The following is a 13,170-nucleotide window of genomic DNA, read 5'->3' as shown; positions in this document are numbered from 1 at the left end:
GTCCCTGAACGCGGCAGGAAGTTGGTATGGACGTGGGATGAACTGATGTCCCTGAACGTGGCAGGAAGTTTGCGTGGATATGGGATGAACTGATGTCCCTGAATGCGGCAGGAAGTTGCCGTGGACGTTGGATGAACTGATGTCCCTGAACGTGGCAGGAAGTTGGCGTGGACGTTGGATGAACTGATGTCCCTGAACGCGGCAGGAAGTTGGTATGGACGTGGGATGAACTGATGTCCCTGAACGCGGCAGGAAGTTTGTATGGACGTTGGATGAACTGATGTCCCTGAACACGGCAGGAAGTTGCCGTGGACGTTGGAAGAACTGATTTCCCTGAACGTGGCAGGAAGTTGCCGTGGACGTGGGATGAACTGATGTCCCTGAACGTTGCAAGAAGTTGGCATGGACGTTGGATGAACTGATGTCCCTGAACGCGGCAGGAAGTTGGTATGGACGTGGGATGAACTGATGTCCCTGAACGCGGCAGGAAGTTGCTGTGGACGTGGGATGAACTGATGTCCCTGAACGTGGCAGGAAGTTTGCGTGGATATGGGATGAACTGATGTCCCTGAATGCGGCAGGAAGTTGCCGTGGACGTTGGATGAACTGATGTCCCTGAACGTGGCAGGAAGTTGGCGTGGACGTTGGATGAACTGATGTCCCTGAACGCGGCAGGAAGTTGGTATGGACGTGGGATGAACTGATGTCCCTGAACACGGCAGGAAGTTGCTGTGGACGTTGGAAGAACTGATGTCCCTGAACGTGGCAGGAAGTTGCCGTGGACGTGGGATGAACTGATGTCCCTGAACGCGGCAGGAAGTAGGCGTGGATATGGGATGAACTGATGTCCCTGAACGCGGCAGGAAGTTGGAGTGGATATGGGATGAACTGATGTCCCTGAATGCGGCAGGAAGTTGCCGTGGACGTTGGATGAACTGATGTCCCTGAACGTTGCAAGAAGTTGGCATGGACGTTGGATGAACTGATGTCCCTGAACGCGGCAGGAAGTTGGTATGGACGTGGGATGAACTGATGTCCCTGAACGTGGCAGGAAGTTTGCGTGGATATGGGATGAACTGATGTCCCTGAATGCGGCAGGAAGTTGCCGTGGACGTTGGATGAACTGATGTCCCTGAACGTGGCAGGAAGTTGGTGTGGACGTTGGATGAACTGATGTCCCTGAACGCGGCAGGAAGTTGGTATGGACGTGGGATGAACTGATGTCCCTGAACGTGGCAGGAAGTTGCCGTGGACGTGGGATGAACTGATGTCCCTGAACGCGGCAGGAAGTAGGCGTGGATATGGGATGAACTGATGTCCCTGAACGCGGCAGGAAGTTGGAGTGGATATGGGATGAACTGATGTCCCTGAATGCGGCAGGAAGTTGCCGTGGACGTTGGATGAACTGATGTCCCTGAACGTGGCAGGAAGTTGGTATGGACGTGGGATGAACTGATGTCCCCGAACGCGGCAGGAAGTTGGTATGGACTTTGGATGAACTGATGTCCCCGAACACGGCAGGAAGTTGGCATGGACGTGGGATGAACTGATGTCCCCGAACACGGCAGGAAGTTGGTATGGACGTGGGATGAACTGATGTCCCTGAAAGCAGCAAGAAGTTGGCGTGGACATGGGATGAACTGATGTCCCTGAACGCAGCAGGAAGTTGCCGTGGATATGGGATGAACTGATGTCCCTGAACGCAGCAGGAAGTTGCCGTGGATATGGGATGAACTGATGTCTCTGAATGCGGCAGGAAGTTGCCGTGGATATGGGATGAACTGATGTCCCTGAATGCGGCAGGAAGTTGGCATGGACGTTGGATGAACTGATGTCCTTGAACGTGGCAGGAAGTTGCCGTGGACGTGGGATGAACTGATGTCCCTGAACGCGGCAGGAAGTTGCCGTGGACGTGGGATGAACTGATGTCCCTGAACGCAACAGGAAGTTGCCGTGGACGTGGGATGAAATGATGTCCCTGAACGTGGCAGAAAGTTGCCGTGGACGTGGGATGAACTGATGTCCCTGAACGCGGCAGGAAGTTGCCGTGTACGTGGGATCAACTGATGTCCCTGAACGTGGCAGGAAGTTGGCGTGGATATGGGATGAACTGATGTCCCTGAATGCGGCAGGAAGTTGCCGTGGACCTTGGATGAACTGATGTCCCTGAACGTGGCAGGAAGTTGGCATGGACGTTGGATGAACTGATGTCCCTGAACGCGGCAGGAAGTAGGCGTGGATATGGGATGAACTGATGTCCCTGAACGCGGCAGGAAGTTGGAGTGGATATGGGATGAACTGATGTCCCTGAATGCGGCAGGAAGTTGCCGTGGACGTTGGATGAACTGATGTCCCTGAATGCGGCAGGAAGTTGGCATGGACTTTGGATGAACTGATGTCCCTGAACGCGGCAGGAAGTTGGTATGGACGTGGGATGAACTGATGTCCCTGAACGCGGCAGGAAGTTGGTATGGATGTTGGATGAACTGATGTCCCTGAACACGGCAGGAAGTTGGTATGGACGTGGGATGAAATGGCGTCCCTGAACGCAGCAGCAGCTGCCTGGATAACTGGTTTTTAACAGGGATAAGCAGGAACTGGAGAGCACCATTATACTCCTACTCGGACCCACAGATCAGCTGACCAGGTGCTCAGAGGGATGGAGTTTTCTTTGTGGCTTGTTTTGCATATTATACCCCTAAAATGTATCCTCATGATATACCCTGACCCCTCATAAAACGTTTTCTTTGTGACGTATCAGAATTAGTATAGACAACTGGTCCCTGGCTGGTAACCATGCACCTGAATGACGAGCTTAATCCTGGTGCAGATTCTGCTGCAGGCTGGAAGCTGCACATGACGGCAGGTTTTAAGAGCTGGAGGGTTTGAACCTGCAGGTCGTCTGAAAGCTCGGAGGCCTTTTCTATTCTATTTTTACACTTACTCTACATTTATACTTACTATGTAGGGGGCTTGCACCGGGATCGAGGTAACTAATTTCGTCCCATCCCATGTTTACCTTGTGCTGGAATGACAAAGAGTCCTTGAGAATCTAACTTGGCACCCAGGAGGTTGACGCCTGTTAATTAATGGCTCATTTGAAATATGTTTTAATATATTATGAATTAATATATTAATTCATTTGACAAATCAACATCTGCCTCAGTTTGCAGCAATCATTCATCACAGAAGATAATATTTGATCCTTCTTGATTAATTGGAAATATAAGAGATGTCAGCTCTGAGTCTGAAGGAATTCCTGCCCTGCAGTCGGCACATCAGTTAGAAATGTCTGAGGTGGACGTCCTGCAGGAACGCTGGGAGCTGCAATGCTTCATGTTACAGAATGGGCCTTCAAACCAGCAGACGTGGCCCGTTCATGGAGATTCAGCACCGAATCGCTCCAGATGAAGTAAGAAGAGTCTCTGTCTAGAAAGTGTTGGATGTAGAGCCATCACGTCAACTTTATTTATTCAGCAACGTCTGCACAAGGTATAAAAATGAAATAAAAATAAATAGAAACATCAATAAATATCAGCATAATTAAAAGACAGTAGAAGCAAACCGTCTGGTTTGAAGGCAAGATAATAAAAATGGCTCTAGGCGGATTTTAGACATTTCAGCAGATTGAGTCTCAGGGTGGAGGCGAAATAAGCTCCGCCCCCTCTTTGCTTTGATCTGGACTTTGAAGCAGCAGGCCTCGGCCATCTACTACCTGTTTACTACGTTGAGACCGTAAAACGTAAACGTTTAGTTTAAGCTTAACACAGGTTGGGAATAGACTCCAGAGTAAAATTTTCTTAAAACACATGGAGAATCCTGTCCACAAAGACACGATGATGTCATGTCGTCTTGCATTTGTGCTAGGGCTGGGCGATATGCCCTAAAAATAAAATTTGCGATTTTTTATAACCAAATCCGATTTTAATAGATTTTTTTTCTTTTCTTTTACAAAACAAACTTATTAAAAGCATGTATTTGTTTATATTGATGAATGCCAGCAAAAATAAAGCATATAATGTCATAGCTTCGCCACCATATAAACGACTTCATATCTTACATAGAAATATGCAACACAATGCATCCGTGATCTCGTTCCATCTGGATCTTATCATACAGGATCCACTGCAGAAACAATTCCCCCGATGAAGGTTGTCTCTTAACGAGAGTTTGTGGGCTAAAGTTGACGTCTGCATCTCATAGAGAGCAGCATTTCTCACTGCAGTTATACGCACAGCTACACCGCACTGAAAATCTGTCAGACACACACTGTTCTGGTGTGGAGGGAGGGCTAAGTCTGCTGCTAACTATGGAAAAAAATCCTGATTTTCATAAAAATAAATCTCCAGAAATGGAAAATTTGATTTATTGATTTTATCGATTAATCGCCCAGCCCTAATTTGTGCACTCAGGCCCTGATTACACCCAACAACAACAACAACAACAATGACGACAACACCACCACTAACAACACCGCCAACAACAACACCAACAACAACACCGCCAACAACAACAACACAGCCACCAGCAATACCACCAACAACACTGCCACTAACAACACCGCCACCAGCACCAACAACAACACTGCTAACACTATCACCCCCAACAACACCGCTATCACCACCACCACCAACAACAACATCGCTAACACTACCACCAACACCACTGCCACTAACAACACCGACATCATCACCAACAACACCGCTAACACTATCACCCCCAACAACAACAACACTGCTATCACTACCACCACCAACAACACCACTAACACCAACAACAACAACAACACCGGTAACACTACCAACAACACCGCTAACACCACCAACAACAACAACAACACCACCAACACCGCCAACAACATCACATCCAACACCACCAACAACAACTCCAACTCGGACGACAACATCGCCACCACCAACAACAACACTGCCACCACCAACACCAACACTGCCAACAACATCACCACCAACAGCAACAATGACGACAACACCACCAACAGTGACAACACCACCAACAACAACATTGCCACTAACACCACCACTAACAACACTGCCACCAGCAACATCAACACCACTACCACCAACAACACCGCTAACACTACCACCAACACCACCACCACCAACAATAACACTGCCACCAACAACACCACCAACACCACCACCACCAACAACAACAATGCTAACGTTACCACCAACAACAACACCGCTAACAGTACCACCAACAACAACAACAACACTGCCACTAACAACACCGCCATCAGCACCAACAACAACACTGCTAACACTACCACCAGCAACACCACCACCACCAACAACAACACCGCTAACACTACCACCAACAACACCACCACCAATAACACTGCCACCAACAACACCACCACCACCACCACCAACAACAACAACAACAATGCTAACGGTACCACCACCAACAACACTGCTAACACTGCCACCAACACCACCACCACGAACAACAACAACAACACTGCCACTAACACCGCCATCAGCACCAACAACAACACCACTAACACTACCACCAACAACACCGCTAACACGACCACCAACAACACCACCACCAACAATAACACTGCCACCAACAACACCACCAACACCACCACCACCAACAACAACAACAACACTGCCACTAACAACACCGCCATCAGCACCAACAACAACACTGCTAACACTACCACCAGCAACACCACCACCACCAACAACAACACCGCTAACACTACCACCAACAACACCACCACCAATAACACTGCCACCAACAACACCACCACCACCACCACCACCAACAACAACAACAATGCTAACGTTACCACCACCAACAACACTGCTAACACTGCCACCAACACCACCACCACCAACAACAACACTGCCACTAACACCGCCATCAGCACCAACAACAACACCACTAACACTACCACCAACAACACCGCTAACACGACCACCAACAACACCACCACCAACAATAACACTGCCACCAACAATACCACCAACACCACCACCACCAACAACAACAATGCTAACGTTACCACCACCAACAACACTGCTAACCCCTCCACCAACACCACCACCACCAACAAATACACCGCTAACACTACCACCAACAACAACAACAACACTGCCACTAACAACACCGCCATCAGCACCAACAACAACACCGCTAACACTACCACCAGCAACACCACCACCACCAGCAACAACACCGCTAACACTACCACCAACAACACCACCACCAACAACAACAACACTGCCACTAACAACACCGCCATCAGCACCAACAACAATACCACCACCAATAACACTGCCACCAACAACACCACCACCACCAACACTGCTAACACTGCCACCAACAGCAACACTGACATCACCACCACCAACAACAACACTGACACCACCACCACCAACAGCAACACTGACACCACCACCACCAACAACAACACCGCTAACACTACCACCAACAACAACAACAGTGACACCACCAACAACACCAACATCATGAACACCAACAACAACAACAATAACACCAACACCACCACTACCACCAACAACACCACCAACACCAGAGCACATGCCCCCTACAGGCCTGGCATGCGCGCTACATGGTTTCCAGTCCTAGTCCGCATGGACCTAGTTCTCACTAAATGCAACTTTTTTCCAACACACAGGGAAAAATGTGGGGTTTTCCATGGAAATGTTTGTGTGTAAACTAGGCCTAGAGGAAGTGTAGCGAGTTAAGAGATCGTAAAAACAAACAAAATATGAAACGGGTAGCCGGTGCAAGGAGGCCAACCCAGGTTGGGGTATGGATCTGGATCGCACACCCGAGTGCAGACTTACAGTAAACAAGTCTGCAGGGCTACTGTGCACCGTTTGGGGTTCATTTTTGAGAAATATTTGTCAGTTTCACTGATCACCACTAAAATCAGCCCCATGACAGGCTGGTGTATGTAGGTGTGCTTATTGAGCCATTTTTATATTTCTATAAGTTTTATTTTGGGTGTTTTGGTCCATGATAAATGAATGATGAAGTCGCTGTAAGCAGAAAATATAAATCTAGTTTCTGATTATTCACTCTGTCTTTCTGTAGGTTCCAGCTCTTCTGAACTTGCAGAGACTTGAAACAGAAATAATCCTTCACTCGAGTGAGTCGCCTTCTCATTGGAGGGTGATTTAGGGGCCAGCGTGGACTGTTCGGGGGCGTTGTCGGCTGTTGTTTAGGAATCTGGTTTCACCTTTAAACTGCCTGTCAGACGAAATACAAATGCTTTTAATATGATTGGAATGAAGACGTGTGAAAGTGGTGCAGGTGCCTGTGTTTTCAGCATAGATGAGTTGTGAGTAACAGATTCTTCAGAATTTAATGCAAAAGTACTTTAACCTACAGACTGCTGCTCCTGACATACCTTTTCCTCAAAGTACTGAGTCAGAACACTTCTCCCTCTGGTCAGTGGGCTGCCAGTCATTTCTGATAACACATATTAGTCCTCAAATCCATATTTTTGCTAGCTGAGCTTTTAGATGTTGAAATGTCCAGATAGTTCCTGCCTCCAAGATCCGGATGAAGACTGGAAGCTGAGCCCAGTATAAACCAGTGCGTAGCAGCATTTAATCCCAGTATAAACCAGTCTGTAGCAGCTTTTAATCCCAGTATGAACCAGTCTGTAACAGCTTTTAATCCCAGTATGAACCAGTCTGTAACCCCTTTTAATCCCAGTATAAACCAGTCTGTAACAACTTTTAATCCCAGTATAAACCAGTCTGTAGCAGCTTTTAATCCCAGTATAAACCAGTCTGTAACAACTTTTAATCCCAGTATAAACCAGTCTGTAGCAGCTTTTAATCCCAGTATAAACCAGTCTGTAGCAGTTTTTAATCCCAGTGTAAACCAGTCTGTAACAGCTTTTAGTCCCACTATAAACCAGTCTGTAGCAGCTTTTAATCCCAGTATAAACCAGTCTGTAACAACTTTTAATCCCAGTATAAACCAGTCTGTAGCAGCTTTTAATCCCAGTATAAACCAGTCTGTAACAACTTTTAATCCCAGTATAAACCAGTCTGTAGCAGCTTTTAATCCCAGTATAACCAGTCTGTAACAACTTTTAATCCCAGTATAAACCAGTGTGTAACAGCATTTAATCCCACTATAAACCAGTCTGTAACAGCTTTTAATCCCAGTATAAACCAGTCTGTAGCAGCTTTTAATCCCAGTATAAACCAGTCTGTAACAACTTTTAATCCCAGTATAAACCAGTCTGTAGCAGCTTTTAATCCCAGTATAAACCAGTCTGTAACAACTTTTAATCCCAGTATAAACCAGTGTGTAACAGCATTTAATCCCAGTATAAACCAGTCTGTAGCAGCTTTTAATCCCAGTATAAACCAGTCTGTAGCAGCTTTTAATCCCAGTATAAACCAGTCTGTAGCAGCTTTTAATCCCAGTATAAACCAGTCTGCAACAGCTTTTAATCCCAGTATAAACCAGTCTGTAGCAGCTTTTAATCCCAGTATAAACCAGTCTGTAACAACTTTTAATCCCAGTATAAACCAGTCTGTAGCAGCTTTTAATACCAGTATGAACCAGTCTGTAGCAGCTTTTAATCCCAGTATAAACCAGTCTGTAACAACTTTTTATCCCAGTATAAACCAGTCTGTAGCAGCTTTTAATCCCAGTATAAACCAGTCTGTAGCAGCTTTCAATCCCAGTATAAACCAGTCTGTAGCAGCTTTTAATCCCAGTATAAACCAGTGTGTAGCAGCTTTTAATCCCAGTATAAACCAGTCTGTAGCAGCTTTTAATCCCAGTATAAACTAGTCTGTAACAGCATTTAATCCCAGTATAAACCAGTGTGTAGCAGCTTTTAATCCCAGTATAATCCAGTCTGTAGTAGTTTTTAATCCCAGTATAAACCAGTCTGTAGCTGCTTTTAATCCTAGTATAAACTAGTCTGTAGCAGCTTTTAATCCCAGTATAAACCAGTCTGTAGTAGCTTTTAATCCCAGTATAAACCAGTCTGTAGCTGCTTTTAATCCTAGTATAAACTAGTCTGTAGCAGCTTTTAATCCCAGTATAAACCAGTCTGTAACAGCTTTTAATCCCAGTATAAACCAGTCTGTAGCAGCTTTTAATCCCAGTATAAACCAGTCTGTAACAACTTTTAATCCCAGTATAAACCAGTCTGTAGCAGCTTTTAATCCCTGTATGAACCAGTCTGTAGCAGCTTTTAATCCCAGTATAAACCAGTCTGTAGCAGCTTTTAATCTCAGTATAAACCAGTCTGTGGCAGCTTTTAATCCCAGTATAAACCAGTCTGTAACAGCTTTTAATCCCAGTATAAACCAGTCTGTAGCAGCTTTTAATCCCAGTATAAACCAGTCTGTAGCAGCTTTTAATCCCAGTATGAACCAGTCTGTAGCAGCTTTTAATCCCTGTGTGAACCAGTCTGTCGCAGCTTTTAATCCCAGTATAAACCAGTCTGTAGCAGCTTTTAATCTCAGTATAAACCAGTCTGTAGCAGCTTTTAATCCCAGTATAAACCAGTCTGTAACAGCTTTTAATCCCAGTATAAACCAGTCTGTAGCAGCTTTTAATCCCAGTATAAACCAGTCTGTAGCAGCTTTTAATCCCAGTATGAACCAGTCTGTAGCAGCTTTTAATCCTAGTATAAACCAGTCTGTAACAGCTTTTAATCCCAGTATAAACCAGTCTGTAGCAGCTTTTAATCCCAGTATAAACCAGTCTGTAGCAGCTTTTAATCCCAGTATAAACTAGTCTGTAACAGCATTTAATCCCAGTATAAACCAGTGTGTAGCAGCTTTTAATCCCAGTATAAACCAGTCTGTAGTAGCTTTTAATCCCAGTATAAACCAGTCTGTAGCTGCTTTTAATCCTAGTATAAACTAGTCTGTAGCAGCTTTTAATCCCAGTATAAACCAGTCTGGATTAGCTTTTAATCCCAGTATAAACCAGTCTGTAGCTGCTTTTAATCCCAGTATAAACCAGTCTGTGGCTGCTTTTAATCCTAGTATGAGCTAGTCTGTAGCAGCTTTTAATCCCAGTATAAACCAGTCTGTAACAGCTTTTAATCCCAGTATAAACCAGTCTGTAACAACTTTTAATCCCAGTATAAACCAGTCTGTAGCAGCTTTTAATCCCAGTATAAACCAGTCTGTAGTAGCTTTTAATCCCAGTATAAACCAGTCTGTAGCAGCTTTTAATCCCAGTATAAACCAGTCTGTGGCTGCTTTTAATCCTAGTATGAGCTAGTCTGTAGCAGCTTTTAATCCCAGTATAAACCAGTCTGTAACAGCTTTTAATCCCAGTATAAACCAGTCTGTAACAACTTTTAATCCCAGTATAAACCAGTCTGTAGCAGCTTTTAATCCCAGTATAAACCAGTCTGTAGCAGCTTTTAATCCCAGTTTAAACCAGTCTGTAGCAGCTTTTAATCCCAGTATAAACCAGTCTGTAGCAGCTTTTAATCCCAGTATAAACCAGTCTGTAGCTGCTTTTAATCCTAGTATAAACTAGTCTGTAGCAGCTTTTAATCCCAGTATAAACCAGTCTGTAACAGCTTTTAATCCCAGTATAAACCAGTCTGTAACAACTTTTAATCCCAGTATAAACCAGTCTGTAGCAGCTTTTAATCCCAGTATAAACCAGTCTGTAGCAGCTTTTAATCCCAGTTTAAACCAGTCTGTAGCAGCTTTTAATCCCAGTATAAACCAGTCTGTAGCATCTTTTAATCCCAGTATAAACCAGTCTGTAGCAGCTTTTAATCCCAGTATAAACAAGTCTGTAGCATCTTTTAATCCCAGTATAAACCAGTCTGTAGCAGCTTTTAATCCCAGTATAAACCAGTCTGTAGCAGCTTTTAATCCCAGTATAAACCAGTCTGTAGCAGCTTTCAATTCCAGTATAAACCAGTCTGTAGCAGCTTTTAATCCCAGTGTAAACCAGTGTGTAGCAGCTTTCAATCCCAGTATAAACCAGTCTGTAGCAGCTTTTAATCCCAGTATAAACCAGTCTGTAGCAGCTTTTAATCCCAGTATAAAACAGTGTGTAGCAGCTTTCAATCCCAGTATAAACCAGTCTGTAGCAGCTTTTAATCCCAGTATAAACCAGTCTGTAGCATCTTTTAATCCCAGTATAAACCAGTCTGTAGCATCTTTTAATCCCAGTATAAACCAGTCTGTAGCAGCTTTTAATCCCAGTATAAACCAGTCTGTAGCAGCTTTCAATTCCAGTATAAACCAGTCTGTAGCAGCTTTTAATCCCAGTATAAACCAGTGTGTAGCAGCTTTCAATCCCAGTATAAACCAGTCTGTAGCAGTTTTTAATCCCAGTATAAACCAGTCTGTAGCAGCTTTCAATCCCAGTATAAACCAGTCTGTAGCAGCTTTTAATACCAGTATAAACCAGTCTGTAGCAGCTTTTAATCCCAGTATAAACCAGTCTGTAGCAGCTTTTAATCCCAGTATAAACCAATGTGTAGCAGCTTTCAATCCCAGTATAAACCAGTCTGTAGCAGCTTTTAATCTCAGTATAAACCAGTCTGTAGCAGCTTTTAATCCCAGTATAAACCAGTCTGTAGCATCTTTTAATCCCAGTATAAACCAGTCTGTAGCATCTTTTAATCCCAGTATAAACCAGTCTGTAGCAGCTTTTAATCCCAGTATAAACCAGTCTGTAGCAGCTTTTAATCCCAGTATAAACCAGTCTGTAGCAGCTTTTAATCCCAGTATAAACCAGTGTGTAGCAGCTTTTAATCCCAGTATAAACCAGTCTGTAGCTGCTTTTAATCCTAGTATAAACTAGTCTGTAGCAGCTTTTAATCCCAGTATAAACCAGTCTGGATTAGCTTTTAATCCCAGTATAAACCAGTCTGTAGCTGCTTTTAATCCTAGTATAAACTAGTCTGTAGCAGCTTTTAATCCCAGTATAAACCAGTCTGTAGTAGCTTTTAATCCCAGTATAAACCAGTCTGTAGCAGCTTTTAATCCCAGTATAAACCAGTCTGTGGCTGCTTTTAATCCTAGTATAAGCTAGTCTGTAGCAGCTTTTAATCCCAGTATAAACCAGTCTGTAACAGCTTTTAATCCCAGTATAAACCAGTCTGTAACAACTTTTAATCCCAGTATAAACCAGTCTGTAGCAGCTTTTAATCCCAGTATAAACCAGTCTGTAGCAGCTTTTAATCCCAGTTTAAACCAGTCTGTAGCAGCTTTTAATCCCAGTATAAACCAGTCTGTAGCAGCTTTTAATCCCAGTATAAACCAGTCTGTAGCTGCTTTTAATCCTAGTATAAACTAGTCTGTAGCAGCTTTTAATCCCAGTATAAACCAGTCTGTAGCTGCTTTTAATCCCAGTATAAACCAGTCTGTAACAACTTTTAATCCCAGTATAAACCAGTCTGTAGCAGCTTTTAATCCCAGTATAAACCAGTCTGTAGCAGCTTTTAATCCCAGTTTAAACCAGTCTGTAGCAGCTTTTAATCCCAGTATAAACCAGTCTGTATCATCTTTTAATCCCAGTATAAACCAGTCTGTAGCAGCTTTTAATCCCAGTATAAACCAGTCTGTAGCATCTTTTAATCCCAGTATAAACCAGTCTGTAGCAGCTTTTAATCCCAGTATAAACCAGTCTGTAGCAGCTTTTAATCCCAGTATAAACCAGTCTGTAGCAGCTTTCAATTCCAGTATAAACCAGTCTGTAGCAGCTTTTAATCCCAGTATAAACCAGTGTGTAGCAGCTTTCAATCCCAGTATAAACCAGTCTGTAGCAGCTTTTAATCCCAGTATAAACCAGTCTGTAGCAGCTTTTAATCCCAGTATAAAACAGTGTGTAGCAGCTTTCAATCCCAGTATAAACCAGTCTGTAGCAGCTTTCAATCCCAGTATAAACCAGTCTGTAGCAGCTTTTAATCCCAGTATAAACCAGTGTGTAGCAGCTTTTAATCCCAGTATAAACCAGTCTGTAGCAGCTTTTAATCCCAGTATAAACTAGTCTGTAACAGCATTTAATCCCAGTATAAACCAGTGTGTAGCAGCTTTTAATCCCAGTATAAACCAGTCTGTAGTAGTTTTTAATCCCAGTATAAACCAGTCTGTAGCTGCTTTTAATCCTAGTATAAACTAGTCTGTAGCAGCTTTTAATCCCAGTATAAAC

The sequence above is a fragment of the Melanotaenia boesemani genome, chromosome 22 (assembly GCF_017639745.1).
Source record: "Melanotaenia boesemani isolate fMelBoe1 chromosome 22, fMelBoe1.pri, whole genome shotgun sequence".
Taxonomy (NCBI): Eukaryota; Metazoa; Chordata; class Actinopteri; order Atheriniformes; family Melanotaeniidae; genus Melanotaenia; species Melanotaenia boesemani.
This window is presented reverse-complemented; position numbering follows the sequence as displayed.